An 18,652-nucleotide genomic window follows, 5' to 3' on the forward strand; every position below is an offset into this window, starting at 1 on the left:
TAAAGGGTCATTTATAGATAAACATGCTCCCTTGCAATGCAATGAACCCACTTTATCAATTTTGAAGGAATCAAAATTAACTTGAATCCATTGTCTTTTTGCATATGTATGTAGCGGTTTGTATAAACATATGAATTTGTAGGAGCTGCTCTTAATGATTATTACTGCATAGGCTGGAATACAAGCAAAATTTGCAGTAATACACTTTTGTACCTTTAAGCCTTGGCATATATTAAAGTACTATACATTTGTCTTAAAAATTGAAATTGTTGTAGATTATTTTCATCTAAGACCCTTTTGTTCACAGATTTTTTTTTTTTTTTCCAAGTATACCTATTCCCCAGAGTTTACTTACAGTTTGCTATTGATCCAGCAGCTGGTATTTGAATTGGTCGATATACTCTGTAACTTGTTTAAGATACCCTACCTGAGCTATTAGTTTAAATAATGTATTCATAAATTGATTAATCATTACAGTAAGACTTATTATCTGCATTTATATCTGTGTGTTATCCACAATTGACTTACAGTCTAATAATCACGCATACTTAAGCAGAAGTTGGGTTTTACATTACAATTTAATAATTATCAAGGTGGCAAACAATAGTGTTTGTGTGTAGAAGTTGAGTGGATGTGGAGCTTTAAAGGCGGGAGTCTCTAAGCAGGTTGCTAATTTTGCTTTTCCTAGATAAAACAATTCTCTCTCCCAAAATGAAATACAGGAAGTGGACCAAATTGTGTCAGCCTGAAAGAAGTGATTGAGTTTGCGGAAGCTGTCCTGAAGTCGGGGTTCTGGAAGATGGGTGGGGCGGGGCGAAGCGAATGTGAAGTGCCATCATGTTTGTCTCCATTTCTGGCCCGGTTACATCAAGGCTGGGAGGAGGTCTTTCCACTGGTTTTCCAGGCTGTTTCTGTACTGCACAGCCTGTGTACCTGGCAAGACACACTCTGCCCTGCCCTGCCCTCCAATGAGCTGACGAACACCTTATAGATGAGGTTCCCTTAGAACAAAAGATGCCCCATGAAACTCCCTAGGATGAATGTTGAAAGTCCTTCCAACTGGGATTCCCAGGCAGAAAGGAAACAGTTCATCTGACTACAGGGTTTAGGTTTACATGTACTTTAAAAAAAATTAATAAAGTTTATTTTTACAGTAATTTTAAGTTCACAGCAAAACTGAGTGGGAAGTTTAGAGTTTCATATACTCCCTGTCCTCACACATGCACAGCCTCCTCCAGCTATGCACATTTTCAATCAAACTACATGTTCATTAAAAACGATCTTTTGGGTGGTCGGTGTTCAATTTTGGCTCTGTGTTGGGCCTGCCCAGTGAGGTCCTTTCTGACTCCCTAAGGGGCCCTGTTTTGGGTTTCTTTTGAGGCTGAAGATATTTCAGACTCTTTCCCCCTCAACTTCCATAGGAACCAAACTCCCTTTCTTCCTCCCGTTTGGTTGGAAAGTTATTTTGCCTCACTGCATGATTTTTTTACTGCATCAACTCCTCTTTCAAACATTATTCCACAACATGCTAAATTAATGTATACTGTGTTCTTTGGGTAATGGGGAGGGGAGCCTGTCTCACAGCATGCATTTGTTCAGCTCTGTGTTGAAAGAGCACTGCCCGCCGCGTGAAGGACATCTGCTCACAAGTGAGCAATTGTGCTTCTGATTTGGGGCAGCACCTTTGCTTGAATGCTGGCTCCAGATGAAAGAACAGATTGCCGCGGAGCCGCTTTTCCAAGGATCCCTCTCCCCAGCATGGGGCTTCATACATTATTGAGAGCAAACCCACTTTCCACCGCTACTCCTTGACGCACTTACTTTGCTAGCCTTATTCAGAATGTCAGCATGGATCACCTGGCAACAAAGGCCTGAAGGGCCAGCCAGGAAGCTTCCACGGATACGTTATTTATGGTGTTTAATTATTATTGTACAGATTTATTAAATGACTCTGTTACCTAGGAGTCCATGTAGTTGCTGAAAAGAGTTTGCTAAACTTTGAATCGTAGATGTTTTATCTGAAAACAAAATTTCTTTGTGAATGCTGTTACCATATTCCTGGTGTCTATGTGAGGGGGTGTGTGGTGGTATGCTGGTAAGTGTTGAACAACCTGCTCTATTGGCGGGAGCTAGGGGAAACAAATGCTGTTTTGTAGTATTTGCTGATTACTGTGGTGTAAATACTCACACCTTAGCTGATTTCAAGTTGCAGCTTGGAACTCTGAGATGCGTAGTCTCATACCATTTTATGTACGTAAAGTATTTGTACTATGCCGATGTATGTAATAGGTGTGAATAACCTCATGAGCATAGATAATAGTTATGTCTACTAAGATTATTCAGAAGTATTGAGCTTTGAGTATTTTTTACCTTTTTAATATAGCTTATTGAATCATACATTTATCTACTTTAATACTTAATAATGAGTGTGCCCAACAACTAGCTCTTAAAGTTCCTGATAGTTTAGCAGCGTGCTCTCTTAAGCCAGTTGGACGTGGTTGTTGTACGCTACTGGGTGTGTTTAATTGACAGCCAGTTTTTTTTTGTTGTTTTTTTTTTTTTGAGACAATCTCGCTCTGTCGCCCAGGCTGGAGTGCAGTGGCGTGATGTCGGCTCACTGCAGCCTCTGCCTCCTAGGTTTAAGGAATTCTCTGCCTTAGCCTCCCACATAGTTGGGATTACAGGTGCGTGCCACCATGCCCAGCTGATTTTTCTATTTTCAGTAGAGATAAGGTTTTACCATCTTGGCCGGGCTGGTCTTGAGCTCCTGACTTCGTGATCCACTCACCTCGGCCTCCCAAAGTGCTGGGATTACAGGCATGAGCCACCGCGCCCTACCATTGTCTGCCAGGTTTAAATTGCACCTTGGGTTCGGGTGAAGTTGATGATCTATTCCTAATGCAGGCTCATTCCTAACAGGGCATCCCTGCACAGTTTTCCGCTGGGGTGTGATGAGCTGCTTCGCATCCTGCTAAGTGTCCTCAACAGCGAGCAGACACATGTACCCTGCTTGGTACATGCCAGATGATGCTGTTGTAGTGATATTAAGGACAACAGTATTTTGCCAGAAGCTATAACAAGATGATTCTGTAACAACAGCATGGTGACACCAGACTGTGTTTTGCAATTTTCTTTAATATTTATGCTGGATAAATAATTTATCTTTTTTCTCAGTTTTTTTTTCCTTTTTTTTCCCCCCCACATCTTGAACATGTTGCTATAGACAGGTGCTAGGTTTCCTTGAATGACTAAAGCAGAGATTTGGTTATTTTCCTCCCAGGAAAAGTAGATGCGTCAGCAGAGTTGAGCCCCTGGGCATTATTTCCCCAATTCCGTATCCCATCTACTAATACAAACTAATGAGATCTATTAAGGATGAGTCCACAAGTTTGAAGGGAGTCTCTTTTTAATGTTCCATCTTTGCATGGTGTTATAACAGCGGGACCATTTTACACTGAGGGTTTGGGAGAGGCATGGCTCACCTGTTACATATTTGGGACTTATTGCAGATGCTCCCTCTGGTTCAGGGTGTTGAGGCTTCGTGCTGTTAATATTGGAAGGTGGGTCATTTGTACTGGGGGTCTGTCCTGTATCTTGGAGATGTTTAGTAACATCCCTGGCCTCTAGCCATTAGATACCATCTCTCCCAGTAGGGATAATAAAAACATATCTCCAGACATTGGCAAATGTCTGCCCTTCTGGGGAGCAAAATGGCCCCTGGTTGGAAACTAGTGTTCCAGAGCTACATTCTTAGCTGCTTAATGCATCATTGTTTTTAGCCCTCCTTTTCTCTGGCTTCTAGGAACCACCAATCCCCCAACACTAGAACTGGGCATAAGGCAACCTTATGTCACCAAATTAACGTCCGCCTAGGCAACCTGGACTGCGGAAAGAGAAGCAGTATGTCTACCCTAGGATCACTATCCCACCTTCCCCAAGCTTCGAAAGAGGTACAGGAGGCCTCAGAAATGGGGCCTCTAAAGTAAGTGGAACTGGGACCTCTTCTCTCTCAGGCTGTTACTTGTTGTGGTTCCAGCCTAGTTTCTGAGCTGTGGAGCAGGGAGAGATCTCACAGGAAACTGGGGAATGTACATTTTAGAGGACTTGAAAGGTTCCTGCTACCTTCGGCTGGGGATGGAGGGAACATGGAAGATGGGTCTTTATTTAGAGGAAGCTCTTTATCCCGGTACCCTGGAAGTTGGCATAGTCTTAGCAGTCAGTCCAGATGTGAATTTCAGGATTATTCTGTGAATCTTCCAAGTCCTGTCTCAGCAGTGAAATAGGCTCAGTGTAGCTTATGTCTAGGTGGCTGAGTTCATTTTCTAGTCTAGGGAAAGGGCACTTCCTGTAATTGAATTGTGTGAAACCTGCACAGTGGTACACCTGAGCCCTTTTTTAGGACCCAAGAGTGCTGAGATTGGCTTTTCCTGAGATTCCCTCTGTAAGGATGAGACTTTCTGATTTTTCAGCTGGATTTACCATTGTGGCAGCTGCACATGAGCAGACTGATTGCTTTTTGGCCCTCCCTTGAGCCTGGGTCCTCAGGTAGCTGACCCGAGAGACCGTGGAGCTGCTTATGATACACAATGTCAGTGCTCTGAGCTCATCAGGCGTCATCGGAGACAGTGGCGGTAGGGGAGGGCAGGTAGGCTCTGAGTCAAGCAGACCTGGAATTTTCTTCATGGGCCATTAGGAACTGTGTGACGCTGGGGCATCTGACTTCACCTCTCTGAGTCTTAGTTTCCTTACCTATTGAATAGGTCTAATGATAACATTGTGGCAGATCAGTGGGACGATTGAGTCAAATAACATGCCCCATGCCTCTTTTTCAGAGTAGGCTTTCAGTGGGCCACATCTGTTGTCACTATTATTTTGTTCTTTCTGCCATTTGGGACATGCTTTCTGATAATGGCACTAGGCTGCCTTGTCGCCTCCTGCCTGTAGAACACAGAACTTCCGAGTCTCTGCAGAGTGTGTAAATCCTGCACTCGGCAGGCCCTTTCAGAAACACTTCAGGTGATCAATAGTTATCTGCTTACCTTTCTAGCTGAGATGAGGTTTTATGCTTGTTACTAGCAGATCAATAGTGAAAGCAGGTTCTGTTAAGTTTTTCATAGGAGTCATTAATCTCCCTCAGCCTCAGTTTCCCTATCTGTGAAGTGAGTCTAACCAGGATGATAATGAAGAGTTAGGTCAAGTGAGGTTGGCAGCCAGACACCCACCACCAGCTGTAACATAAGAACAGATGTTCTCTCCAGACCCCCAGGTCAGCCGAGGTCGCTCCACTTGGAATAATGAACTGCCACATTGAGGATTTTTTTCCTCTCTTTACTTGGCCAAATATCCAAGTGGAAACTCTCACTCTGAACCTGCTAACATAAATTTCAATATCTACAAAATGTCTTTTGAGAGAAAACAGTAGGGACATTTGGGAGCTCTTTTTTTTTTTCTAACCACTGTCCCAGTGAGACTTCAGTTTTCATTCTCCCCTCAGCAGCTTTCAAATATGAATGTAACACAAATGTTACATGTTTGAGCATTTAAACTGAATTTGGACAGGGCTTCTATTTCCAGAACCTTCTAGCTCTGTTTCTTTGTGACCTAATAGTCTTGCTCTCCAGGGTAAAAGAATAGGATGTAAATGGCCACGGGGCGCCTGAGCTGGGCCCTGGCATTATGGCAAGATGCCGTTCTGGGTTCACTGGGATGGCTCAAGGGGAGTTTGGAAACCCTTCTAACATGTCATCTGAAATCTGGGACCAGAGTTCTGGCTGGAACACTTGTCACTAAAGCTGCTGATAACCAAAGGGTGTATCACTGGTATGGGTAACAGTTGTGGGAGGAGGAGGGGTCTGACAGATAGCCGGATGATTTTAATGTTTATATTCCACTGGGGTAAGCTCTAACAAAGACCCATCATTTCCCAGATAACCAATTCTTTTAAAAGAACATCTGTTGAAACTGGCAATTTACATTCTTCTTAAAATACGGAGCGACATAATTAACCCTCTGGGGAGACTAATATTAGTTTATTAGAGACAATTTCTAGTTCTGTTTATTTTTAACACTAAACGATTTGTTCAGATTGGGGAAAAAAAATTTTTTTTTTTTTTTGGTTGTGGTGGCATTGGCTTTTAGTTGGGGTTGACCTTTCCTTATCAAGGACATACAAGGTGAATAGCTGGGTGATAATATATGGTCCCATGATCATCAACCAAGCACCAAGCGAAGCCTTTTGGAAGTGCACAGTATTGTTTAACACACAAATAACTCAGCATTTAGTAACTTTCAGGTACAATCAGTCTATTTTAAAGGGACCTCATGTGTTATTCATGTATGTGCACATGTGTTTATGCAGTTACCTTTGTCTTCATTGCTTTGGACTCCTTTGGTGCTCATAATTAGTGAAATTCTCTTGTGATCATTGCTGTAGTTCCTGCAAATCTATTTACGCTGTTCACAAGGAGGTCATGAACACGAGTTGTTTTCAATGCTGGGCTAGTTTCAGACTTCTGGCTTGTTGTGGGATGGAGGAGAAAGAAGACAGGGCATTTTGACATGGTGCAGAGACCAAATGAAACAAACGATCCTCTGATTGCTCAGATGTCTTCTTTGACTTGGAAAGCACCCACGTGAATGTTGAACCATTTGGCCCTCAGTTCTCTGTCCTGCAGCAAACTGCATTGACTCCTATTTTCTACACGATGGTTGTCAACTACGCTTTACCAAGCACCCCTTACCAAGCAAACCCGGCTTCTCTTTCCCAGGCGGAGCAGTCAGTTACTCAGCCTAGGAAATGGCTCCGAGAAGCTCACCCATCACCATTTGCTCTACTGCAAAACAGGACTCATTAGCAGGACCTGATAAAATGAAACTGGCAATGAGCTCATATGGAAGAGGCATCATGGGCAACTCGGCTTGGCTCACCAGCCCCTGAGCTGGCCCCGAGTGACCGCTCCAGCCTTCTTTCCTTCCACTTCTCCCTCTTGGCCAACTTCATGCTTCAGCCAAACTGAACTGAGCTCACCAGGCTGAGTCATCTGTGCCAGCTGTGCCCTCTCCCCGAGGCTGCCTGCCCTGCTCGTGCTTTCTTGTCTGTTGGCAAAAGGCTCTCCATCCTTCAAAATCCAGCTCTTGGCCTCATATCTTCCACAAAGCCTTCCCAGACCTTTACTCACCTGGGCCATTAATCACCTTCCCTCTCAGTCAGCTCCGACACCATGAGTGCTTCTGTATCGTGACTGTCTGGTTACAAGGTCATCTTTTCCCCTGGATGACACGCCCTTTGGGGAAAGGACCAAGTTTTATTTCCTGTTTAACCTTCGCCTGACAACCTAGTAGGTGCTCAGTGAACAGTTCTTGAATTTAATTCTCTCCCTTTCCCTACACTGATGTGTATTTAAGCTCCAGTGGTACTCGATGTGTTGTTTTCTTTGTTCTTTTTTTTGAGACAGGGTTTTACTGTCACCCAGGCTGGAGTGCAGTGGCACAGTCTCTGCTCACTGCAGCCTCTGCCTCCCAGGTTCAAGTGATCCTCCAACCTCAGCCTCCTGAGTAGGTGGGACTACAGGTGTGCACTACCCCACCTGGCTACCATGTCTTATTTTCAACACGGTACGTAAGAGGGTGCATTGTGTACCTGTGGGAGTGATTACAGAATCCCATCAAAATGGGAATCACTGACTCAAAACTGGAGTTTATTTGCAAGCTGGGAGATGGGAGCTGAATTTGAAACCCCAGGAGAAAATAGGGGCATATAAAGCCATTTTAAATAACTATCATTTGCAGAGGAGGGGGGGGCACAGATGCCTCCAGTGGCCCAAGACTCCGCTCCACACACTGCCGTTCCCTTGCCTTCCACTCCGCTTTTCATTACCCTTATCAAGATTCTGCAGCCCAGGGTGCTGCTTGTTGATGGACATCTTCACCTGACTTTCTCCCTGGTCCGGGTGCATTTTAAGCATGGAAGGTGACACTTGCCATTCTCAATGGACAAAGGGAGTGGGGAGTGTGGGGGTGTGTTTTGGGGTTAGTCTCTAGGTTTTCGAAACTTAGCATTCTCAGATTCCCGGCCAGCTGGTTTCACATGACAAGTATATCAGGAACCTGGAAGATGAGTGGCGATTCCACACATAGGCAAGAAGATAGTTCCATTAGGTGACAGTGTGTTCACAGTTTATGGAGGATGAAGCGGAAAACCTGAGCCACAAGGCAGTAGAGGTTGGATGAGACACTCATTCCAAAGGGGGGTGTGTATGTGCAAACTGTGTAATTTTTTTCTTCTTTTCTATCTGCTAGCAAAGTGGGTAAGTTGACCCATGACATGGTCCACTGGAGGGACCACATTTGTGACTCTAGCAATTAAGCCTCCCTTCTCATCTGTGGATAAAACTGACCTCCCAGTGTGCTGGAGTCAAATATATTCAGCATCCAATCCACATTGGACTGTTTGCTTATAACGTACAGAACACTCATTCGTCTACATCTAGGACCATAACAGTGAGCAGGAGACAGTCCCTGACCCTGGGGACTAAGCCCAGGACCTGCCACTAGGAGATATTCATGGAATCACTCTTTCCCCTCCTTCTCAAAGAAGACTGAAGTTATGTTGAAACTTTCTTCATATATTGGCTTAGAGAAATTCTGTTGTGCTTATATGCTCTGGATAATTTTCAATGACTTACAAAGTTATAATTCAGGGAGTAATTGGTTCTGAGAGAATATGCATAATCACATCAAGGTGTATTTTTTTCCACCATTTGTAGCCTTTTGACAAATTTCTGGGAGCCTCATGCCTGCTAGGCCAAATACTTGTGTCCCTTGAGCCTGGAGATGGCAAGTACCCAGTGTGCATGCATGCACTCCCAAAGTCCTTTATTCATGACAGACATCACTAATCAATCAGTCATGCTTAGCATACTACTCCAAGTAGTCATTACTAATCGTCTGTAGTCAGCATGGGAGATACTCTTTACCATCCCGGTCAAGTGACGTTTTGATGAAAACAGCATGGTTCTTCCTGCAGAGAACAGACTAGCCCCCTGTACAGCACACAACTTGGGGAATTTTAGGTCTGGTGATTTGCTGCTGTTGGAGCCTGGCCTTCTTCCTGGGAGAAGGCTGGAAAAACTTCAAGTCAGTTACCTAATGGAATAATATATGTTTCCTGCTTCCATTGTCTGCCTGGACCTGACACTCACTCTTTAACCATAAGCAGAAGCCACATACAAAAATGTCCTATGTTAAGAATCTTTATTTAAGCCAGGTGGCTAGCATTATTTGGGTCCAGAAGCTTCCCTGGAAAGAAAGGATTCACTGCAAGATCGACAGGCTTACCCAGTTCATTTAGGCATGGCTTGATTTATGCACACAATGTTTTGGGAACATATCTGTCACATCGAGCTAGGTCCACTTGTGTGAGTAACTGACATGTTTATTTATGATTTTCTTTAACAGCACAGAAGAGCAATTGCATTTGGTCATTCTAGTATCCATTGAGTTCTTTATAAAATATCTTTGGGGTGTTTAAGGAGAATTATTTTTTTTACAAGTTCCGATTAATGACACTGCAAAAGTGAAAATAATGAATGAGCTAATATGTATATAGTACTTGCCATCCATTTATATGTATATAAGTGTATAATCCACAGCATTCCTTCTGAATACGTTACATAAATGGAACCCTCACGACAGTCTTATCCCCATTGTAGAGATGAGAAAACTGAGGCATATAGAAGAGATGGAACTAGGCCAAGAGTATAGAGCTGGAATTGTTGTGTGAGCCTGTAGAGTCCATGTTCTTACCCACTGCATGATGTGTGATCATCCTCAATTTTCTTTCCATTTGGATAGATGAATAGTAACACTTCCCTACTAGGTAGAGCAATGATTCCAGAATTTTATAATAATTGGAAAGTGTATTAGTCGATTCTCACACTGCTATAAAGACATTCCTGAGACTGGGCAATTTATAAAGAATAGAGGTTTAGTCGGCTCATGGTTCTGCAGACTGTATAGGCTTCTGCCTCTCGGGAGGCCTCAGGAAACTTACAGTCATGGCAGAAGGTGAAGGGGAAGCAGGTAAGGTCTTCACATGGGTGGCGCTGGAGGAAGAGAGAAAGTAGGGAGGTGCTAGACACTTCTAAACAAACACATCTCAGGAGAACTCTTTCACAAGACAGCACTAGGGGGATGGTGATTAGAAAGCACCTCATGATCCAATCCAGTTCCTGCAGAGAACAGACTAGCCCCCTGTGCAGCTCACACCTTTGTGAGGTCCCTCCTCCAACACAGGGATTACAATTCAACCTGAGACGTGGGTGGGGACACAGAGCCAAACCACACTGGAAGGTAAAAAAGTTGGGAACCAGAGGCTTAGAGGATGTTCACATCTCAAAGTGATGTCTTTCCTTTTGCATTTTGGATGGTTTAATAAATAAGATTGATACAAACACAAAGCATTAAGCAAACAAAAGGAAATAAAAACGGCAACAAATAAAACTTCTGTGCTTTTTGAAATTTTGTTTTTGGCAGGCAAAACTCCAAAGATCTTTTTCATTTAAAGCCCAGGAGTCTTCTGTGTGAACCCCACACAGGTACCTTGGAAAGACCGCATCTCCTGGATTTTGCATGGTTCTAGCTTAATGGATAACATATCAGTCATTTTTTGAAGAAAATAAATTTAAGGCTTGGTCATCGGTCCTTGAGTCAGCACATTGAGCGTTTTGTCAATTAGCTCCTCCCCCCATCTTTATGGTATGGCTTTTCCTGTAATTACAGTCAAGATCCTATAGCCGGAGGAAGGCCTGTCAATTGAGTAAGAGGCTGATGTTCATCGCACAGTGACAGCCCATTCGGAGGGTTTTAGGCCTGTCCTTAGAGAGGCTTGTTATTTCCTCCTTAGGTACTTTGCTGCAACCCAGTTCACTGCCATCAGATGAATGGAGGTCTCTTATGCTGTGGCTAAACCCAGGGGGTCAAGCCCCTCGGACATGATGTACTGCAAAGTGAGGATGTTTCATTGATTTACATTTTTTAAATTAAAAATAATTATTTAACCTGCATCTGTGTGCTTATAGGAAAAGATTTAGAAAGATTAGTAGTAGACTGTTGTCTTCTCTTTTTTTTTTTTTTTTTTTTTTGAGATAGACTCTCGCTCTGTCGTCTAGGCTACAGTGTGGTGGCACCTCGGCTCACTGCAACCTTTGCCTCCCGGATTCAGGCGATTGTCCTGCCTCAGCCTCCTGAGTAGCTGGGATTACACGCGCCCGCCACCACACCCAGCTAATTTTTGTATTTTTAGTACAGACGGGGTTTCACCATGTTGGCCAGGCTGGTCTCTAACTGTTGACCTCAGATGATCTGCCCGCCTCGGCCTCCCAAAGTGCTGGGATTACAGGCATGAGCCACTGAGCCCGGCCAGTAGTAGACTCTTGATAGGGTTTTTTTTTTTTTTCTCAGGGTGTAGGTTTGGCTAGGAAGTCATAGAAAAATGTTTTTTTTTTAAAATTAATTAATTAATTTTTTTTTTTGGAGATGAAGTCTCACTTTGTCACCCAGGCTGGAGTGCAGTGGTGCGATCTCGGCTTACTGCAACCTGCACCTCCTGGGTTCAAGTGACTCTCCTGCCGCCAAGCGACTCTCCTGCCTCAGCGTCCTGAGTAGCTGGGACTACAGGCCAGCATCACAGCACCTGGCTAATTTTTGTATTTTTAGTAGAGTTGGGATTTTACCATGTTGGCCAGGGTGGTCTCGAACTCCTGACCTCAAATGATTCACTGCCTCCACCTCCCAAAGTGCTGGGATTACAGGCTTGGGTCACTGTGCCTGGCCAGAAAAATGGTCATGTTTTACTTTGAACCAATCTGTGCTTGGTTTATTTTATTTTTTTCAGTGAGTTTGGATTTCGTTTATAACTTTCAATTACCAGTTAGGTAAAGAATCAAAATTAACACATTTATAATTCTCAGAGATTCCTTGGGAGAGGAACATCTTTAAATGGATAACCACAGTCTTCTAAACACCTGAAAGTGTGTCTTTTGCTGAATTATGGGTTTTTATTTTTGCTTTAGAATTTTTGGATGATTAGTCTTGTACTTCTTTTAGGCTATTTTTCCACCTGGTGCTATTTGGCTTCACTGACTGCCCTCATTCTCCACACACCACCTTGTTTTCTTCAGATTCCCCTAAGTCTTCATTCTCGTCCCACCTCCCCATCACTCCTGACTCCTTGAAACACGACCTCTGTCCTCAGAAGGCAGCAGTGTTCCCTTCTCCCGTTCATTTTTCATTTTCCCGTTGCTTAAAAAAATCAAGCATATGTTTGCAGTCATCACTGGTGTTCTGCCTCGTCATCTAAAGTTATAGATGAGTGCCAAGTTGGCAGAGCATGTAGAAAGATCTCTGCAGATGTCCTTGTCGTGTTGACCTTATTGGAGAATTTCCTATCTGTGATGAGCTGTAAATGGAATTTAAGGGAGGAATCACGCATGCTAGCAAGGGGTTGGCGTTGTGTGGCTGTTTTCAATTAACTTGACCAGTGTCATAACATCAAAGGTGTGTGTACCATTCTATGACCATTGAATCTCCACGGACATGTTTTGGGAAATGGATTTGTCCCATTACACTGCTTTCTTTAGCACATAAGATCTTGAAGGGAAGGATGCATTCTATGCACCCCAAGTTTCTGGTTTACTTGTGGTTTCAGGAGTCTCTTTAGACAACATCACTGACAACTCACTGTGTAAAACCAAACAAATTATTAGCTTTCTTACCGTGTGTTTGCATTTGCTATGCCCAGGGAAATGGGAAGCACATTGAGGAAGAGGCCCCAAGACATGGAGAGGTCACTCCGACTTTCCGGGAACACCTTTTGCTGTGCCATGTGCACGGAAGGAGAGGACTGAATGACTGTTGGAGCCACGTGGCCTTGCTCATTGATTCTCTCCTTTCCCGCCCTCTCAGGCCACCCAGAAGGAGAATGAAATGCTCAAATCAAGGGAGTTAACTATGGCCAAGATGTTAGTAATGGGAAACTTTGGAGGAAGGCAAAGTCAGAAACTATTCTTCAGGGAGATTTGGGGATGTTGGGTGCTAAGGCCCAAGCCCTCTATTGTATGCCTTTTGCTTTGGCATAAAACAACAGATGACCTTCTGTTAGGTGTATCTCTGCTCATGCTTGAGAGTGGTGGTGTTTGGAAAGACTCAAAGGCATATGCACATGAGAAAGTTGACCAAATGATTCCACAGGACATACTCATTTTTTGTACTGATTCTAGCTTTTCCTCCAATTTTATTCAGAATTTGTTCTTTTCTTACCTCACACCATATAGAAAAATCAACTCAAAGTGGATTGGAGACTTAAACATAAGATCTGACAGTGTAAAATTACTAGAAGAAAACAAGGAGGAAAGCTCCATGACATTGGTCTGCGCAATGGGTTTTTTTGTATATGAACCCAAGAACAGGTAGCAAAAGCAAAAATAGACAACTGGGATTACAACAATCTAAAAAAATTCTGTACAGAAAGGAAGCAATCAACAGAGTGAAGCAGCATCCTACAGAAAGAGAGAAAATATTTGCAAACCACACATCTGATAAGGGGTTAATATTCAAAATGTACACACAGCATAAATGCAAGAAAAGAATCTGATGTAAAAATGGCCCTTCCAACACCTAGCATTATTGTGTGTTGAATAAATACTTGTTTGATTAGGTCTAATCACTCTTCATGATTGGATTTCCAAAATGTGGACTCTCAGCCGTACATTACAGGGACAGTGGCTGGGTCTGGAGATGTCACCCTTAGCTGTTTTTTACAACAAGAGGTTGTTTTATCATAAATAAATCAATAAATGGCAGATTATACACCGGAGCTACTGATACTTACCAAAAAAAAAAAAAAAAAAACAACCCCACATTTTAAAGGGAATTTGGTATTTTTAACAAAGCATCAGGGGGCCGGGAGCAGTGGCTCACGCCTGTAATCCCAGCACTTTGGGAGGCCGAGGCGGGTGGATCACAAGATTGGGAGATCGAGACCATCCTGGCTAACATGGTGAAATGCTGTCTCTACTAAAAATACAAAAAGAAATTAGCTGTGCGTGGTGGTGGGCGCCTGTAGTCCCAGCTACTCGGGAGGCTGAGGCAGGAGAATGGTGTGAACACGGGAGGCAGAGCTTGCAGTGAGCCGAGATTGTGCCACTGCACTCCAGCCTGGGCAACAGAGCAAGACTCCATCTCAAAAAAGAAAAAAGAAAAAAAAAAGCATCAGAGTTGTCACCATGAAGCAGGAGGAGAAAAATAATGCTGTTAGGCTTCTTATAGGGTATTTTGTGGTTTATTTTTATTGCTGTGTAAATTGCAGGCTGTAATTCACGGGGCTCAGGCCAGTGATTTCACAGTTTATAGAGCAGGCACGTCTCTTCCCACCCCTTCCCCACCTAGGGGCAGGGTTTTCAGGAAGAGCCCCTCTTCTAAACCACACATGGCCTGCTCACAAAGCTTATGATAAAACTCTACCCACTGAGAAGCACAAGGTGTGAGGCTATTGATGGGGAGTTGAAGGTGATAGAGACCGAGAAAGGGCTGCACACCTTTGGCCTAAAGGGTAATGAGCAACACACAAGCATTGGGAGCTGTTCATGGCAAGAAAAATTCAGAAGGGACATTGTTGTTTCACTAATGCTGTAAAGGAGAGCAGTGGCATTTATTTAGGCCGATTCACCATTCTCTCTCTCTTTTTCTTTTTAAACAGACAGATCTCGCTCTGTTGCCCAGGCTGAGTGCAGTGGCATGATGGCATGATCATAGTTCACTATAATCTCTAACTCCTGGTTTCAAGCAGTCTTCCTGCCTTGGCCTCCCAAAATGCTAGGAATATAGGCAGGAGCCACTGTTACTAGCCTGTTTTTTTCCTTAAATACGTAGGCAACTTCCTCGATTGTCTCTCCTTTATTGGCATTGAGAGATAAGCACAATAATGATTGTTAAGATGGGATATTATGAAGGCTCAAGGAATACTTCTGAAGGCTTTTTGTCTATTAAGTACACGAGGTTTCTTAATAGTTTGGCGTCTGGCAAAAATGGTTTTATTGTAGTTTCATCCTTGTTGAGTCAATAATTAACTGAGTTTGATTAAAACTGAATTTTCCTAAGTATGAAAACCATGTGGGCCCTTCTCTTTCCTCGTGACACATGGTGTTAGTGCGTATCTAACACTTGAAGGTGTCCAGGCTGGCCCTAGCTCAGTGAGATGGCTTTGCTTGTGGGGGGGGCGGAGGTGGTGGAAAGGCAGCAAGCTATGATGTTCTTGTGGGTGTGGCCTTGCTCCTGGTGGCGGGGTGGCACACATGCTCTGCAGTCTTTCTGGATGGGTTTGGCCCACGGGAGACCCCCTGGCTGTCCACCAGCCCCTTTGTAATAGTCTTATTTTTCTTCTGGCTTCTATCCCACCTGTTCACTTTTTACCGTAGCTAACCTTTTTAAGTGGTCAGGTGGGACTCATGGAGATTTTCCGTTCTTTGGAGACTGGCAGTGACTGCAGATCACTGATCAGCTGTCTCCTTGGGTCCACGATGCCGGGTGGTGGATGGATTTCCTGCCTTCTGGCCCAGGGCCCCTTTGCTGGCTCTTAGTAGAGCACTAGTTGTACCATCTGGTAGTTGTTTGTGCGTGTGACTCTCTTCCTTATTAGGCTTTGACTCCTTAAGGATAAGAACCATGTCTTATTTTTTTTTAATCTGTAGCTCCAGTATCCAGCCCAGGACTTGACACCAGCCTCTGTCAAATACATCCATGGAACGCATTTATGAGAAATCGAGGCCAAGGCAGTGGAAGTCCCATTGTCTCTGGATGCTGAGACCTTGAATTTCATGCCATGGACCCCTCCCTTACATTCCATCTTTAATGTGCTATAAATAGACATTCCTGGCTTTGCCTAAATAGGATTAAGTGGTACCAAATGGTCCTTACCGTTCTGAGGCCTCACTGAGACTCATTTTGAATCTTTAAAGAAAGCAGTAGAGAGATGGAGAAGAAGTGGGTCAAAACCTGGTTTCTGCCTGTGGGAAAATACAAAACAACACAACAAACAGCAAAGCAGACTAGCACGGTTCTAAGCACATATTGAGGTTTTTGGTGTGCCATGCTAATGCGTGAGCTCATATTGAGCCAAGGATAGCTTTTTGGTTTAGAAGTTTGCCAGCCCTGGTATGCTACTACTTACGGTCAGTGCAGGACTAATTGTGTGTGTCTTTGTGCAATGGGGAAAGGTGGGGCTTTAAAATAAAACAGAAGGTATAAACTGCTTGGCATTTGCTGTGGGTCCTAAGTCTCCATTCCACTTCCCAAGATTAAATTGAATTATTCCCACTGCCATTCAGTTTTACCCTGCACAAAATACAGCCAACATTTTTGCATTTCTTTCTTCCTTCCTCCTTTTCTTCTTTCTTTCCTTCCTTCCTTCCTTTCTCCCTTCATCTATCTTTGTTCCACTTTTGTTTGTTTGTTTGTTTTAGATCGCTGCATGCTGCCACGTTGGGTTCACCATGGTAGCATTTTACCATGACAAGCCATAGCAAGATGTGCCAGGTGCATGCTGCTGGAACACCTGGCTGAGGCTCCGACAGCATTTTCCTGTGACTGAGGGTAGGGTAGGTAGATGACTCATTACAATTTATAAAATGGGGGGCTCAGCTTGGGTATCATCTTGGTTATTCCAAGCAGTCTTCCAGCTGGACTAGCTTTTCGGGAACACGTGTGTGTTTGTGTTGGAAGCCCCAGTAATATCATTTAATTCAAAAGCTTTTTTCTATGATGAATTGTTCAGGCAGTGTTTACCAAAATTGTCATTGATCAGTACAGACCCAGAGAGCATGTACAACAGCGCCTGTGCTGGGCCTGCTAGGAGTCGATATTTTCTGGCTCAAAGAAGTTCCAAAAGAAAGAATTCATAGCCAGTGTGTCTCTTTCTCTGGATGGCAAAGTAATGCAGGTACCACGCTTCGGTTTGCTGGTGTTTAGCTTGGCTTAAAACCTAGCCAGGGAAATATGTTTCGCTTTGCTGGGGTACAGGTGGAGGAGGCTATTATTCTTAGGCATTCAACAGTGAAGAATGTTAGGCAGGACAGAGGGTCAGCTGAATGGTAGGGATTCCAGGTCTCAGTTAATGCCCACAAATTTCTGAACTTTGAACATGAATACCCTCACTGCAATACATATTTTCTTTCTTTTCTTTATTTTTTATTTTTTTTTGAAAAACTTGTTTGGAGCAGCGCCTGCCTGTTGTAAAAAAAAACAAAATAAAATAATAAAAGCAGACCGCTTGGTTCTGATATCTTTGTTTGTGTAAACATTTTGGCATTCTTTGTGAAAATCTTCAGATTTTCAAGAGCTCAAGATTACCTCCTCTAGCCAGCTGCAGCAGTGTCTAGGTATCTGTGAAGGTGTAAGAAATTGAGACAGCCTGCAAAATAGCTCACCCAGCTTTTCTTTAAAGTTCTGACCTTTTTGCTGACTCTCTTTCAAACTGTATTGCTTACCTTGGGCTGTATGTTAGAACCATCTGAGAAGTTGTTTCTCTTTTTCTTTTCTTTTTTTTTTTGGAGATGGAGTCTTGCTCTGTCGCCCAGGCTGGAGTGCGGTGGTGGGATCTTGGCTCACTGCAACCTCTGTCTCCTGGGTTCATGCCATTCTCCTGCCTGAGCCTCCCGAGTAACTAGGATTACAGGCGTCCGCCACCATGCTCGGGTAACTTTTGTCCTTTTAGTAGAGACAGAGTTTTACCATGTTGGCCAGGCTGGTCTCGAACTCCTGACCTGAAGTGATCCACCCACCTCGGCGTCCCAAACTGCCGGAATCTGAGAAGTTATGTGAAACTAGCGATGCCCTGGGCCAATGAAATCAGGATCCATGGTGGGGAAGGATGTTGCGGTGGGGTTGGGGTGGCAATGAAAGATGAAAACCACTGTGATCCCACCTGCCCATCATCAGATCTCAGTTCCTCTCAGAGTTAACGTAGAAGGTTTCCGGGGGCATGGACCTGAGTCCTATCCCCTTTGCAAAAGTAAGAATTGTATCCTAGCCTGACTCAGGGTTTTAGCCAACTTCTCTGGATGCTAACGCTATTCTCTTCTTCTTATACTTGTCCTCCCTCCCAGGCACACATCCACTGGAGCTTTGCAGGGCCTACCTGCCCTTAGCCCTCCAATGTCCTTTTTATTTTAACAGTTTTATTGATATATAATGTGCCTACCATATAATTCATCTGCTTAAAAGTGTACCATTCAGTGGCTTTTAGTGTATTCAGAGTTTGCATCCACCATCACAATCAGTTTTAGAACATTTTCATTAACCCAAGAAAATGACCCCTTAGTCATCACCCCAAATACCTCCTCTCTCCAGTTCCTGGTAACCACTAACCAATCTACTTGCTGTTTCTATGGATTTACCTATTCTGGATACCTCATATAAATAGAGTGATATGTTAGTGGTCTTTTGTGTCTGGTTTCTTCCTCTTAGCATCGTGTTTTGAAAGTTTATCCCTATGACAGCATCTACCAGTTCTTCATTTCTTTTTGTGGCTAAGTAATACTCCATTGTATGGATATACCACATTTTGTGTATCCATTCATTAGTTCATGGATTTTGTGTC

At 43.6% G+C, this 18,652-nt stretch overlaps 1 protein-coding gene across 2 annotated transcripts in view; it reads left to right on the forward strand.

Annotated features, from left to right (window-relative positions):
- Positions 1-18,652, forward strand: part of WWOX (WW domain containing oxidoreductase) — a 1,116,547-nt gene that overhangs the window by 388,710 nt on the left and 709,185 nt on the right. The gene's annotated exons all lie outside the window — the stretch shown is intronic.

This window comes from Pongo pygmaeus, chromosome 18 (genome assembly GCF_028885625.2).
Source record: "Pongo pygmaeus isolate AG05252 chromosome 18, NHGRI_mPonPyg2-v2.0_pri, whole genome shotgun sequence".
Classification (NCBI taxonomy): Eukaryota; Metazoa; Chordata; class Mammalia; order Primates; family Hominidae; genus Pongo; species Pongo pygmaeus.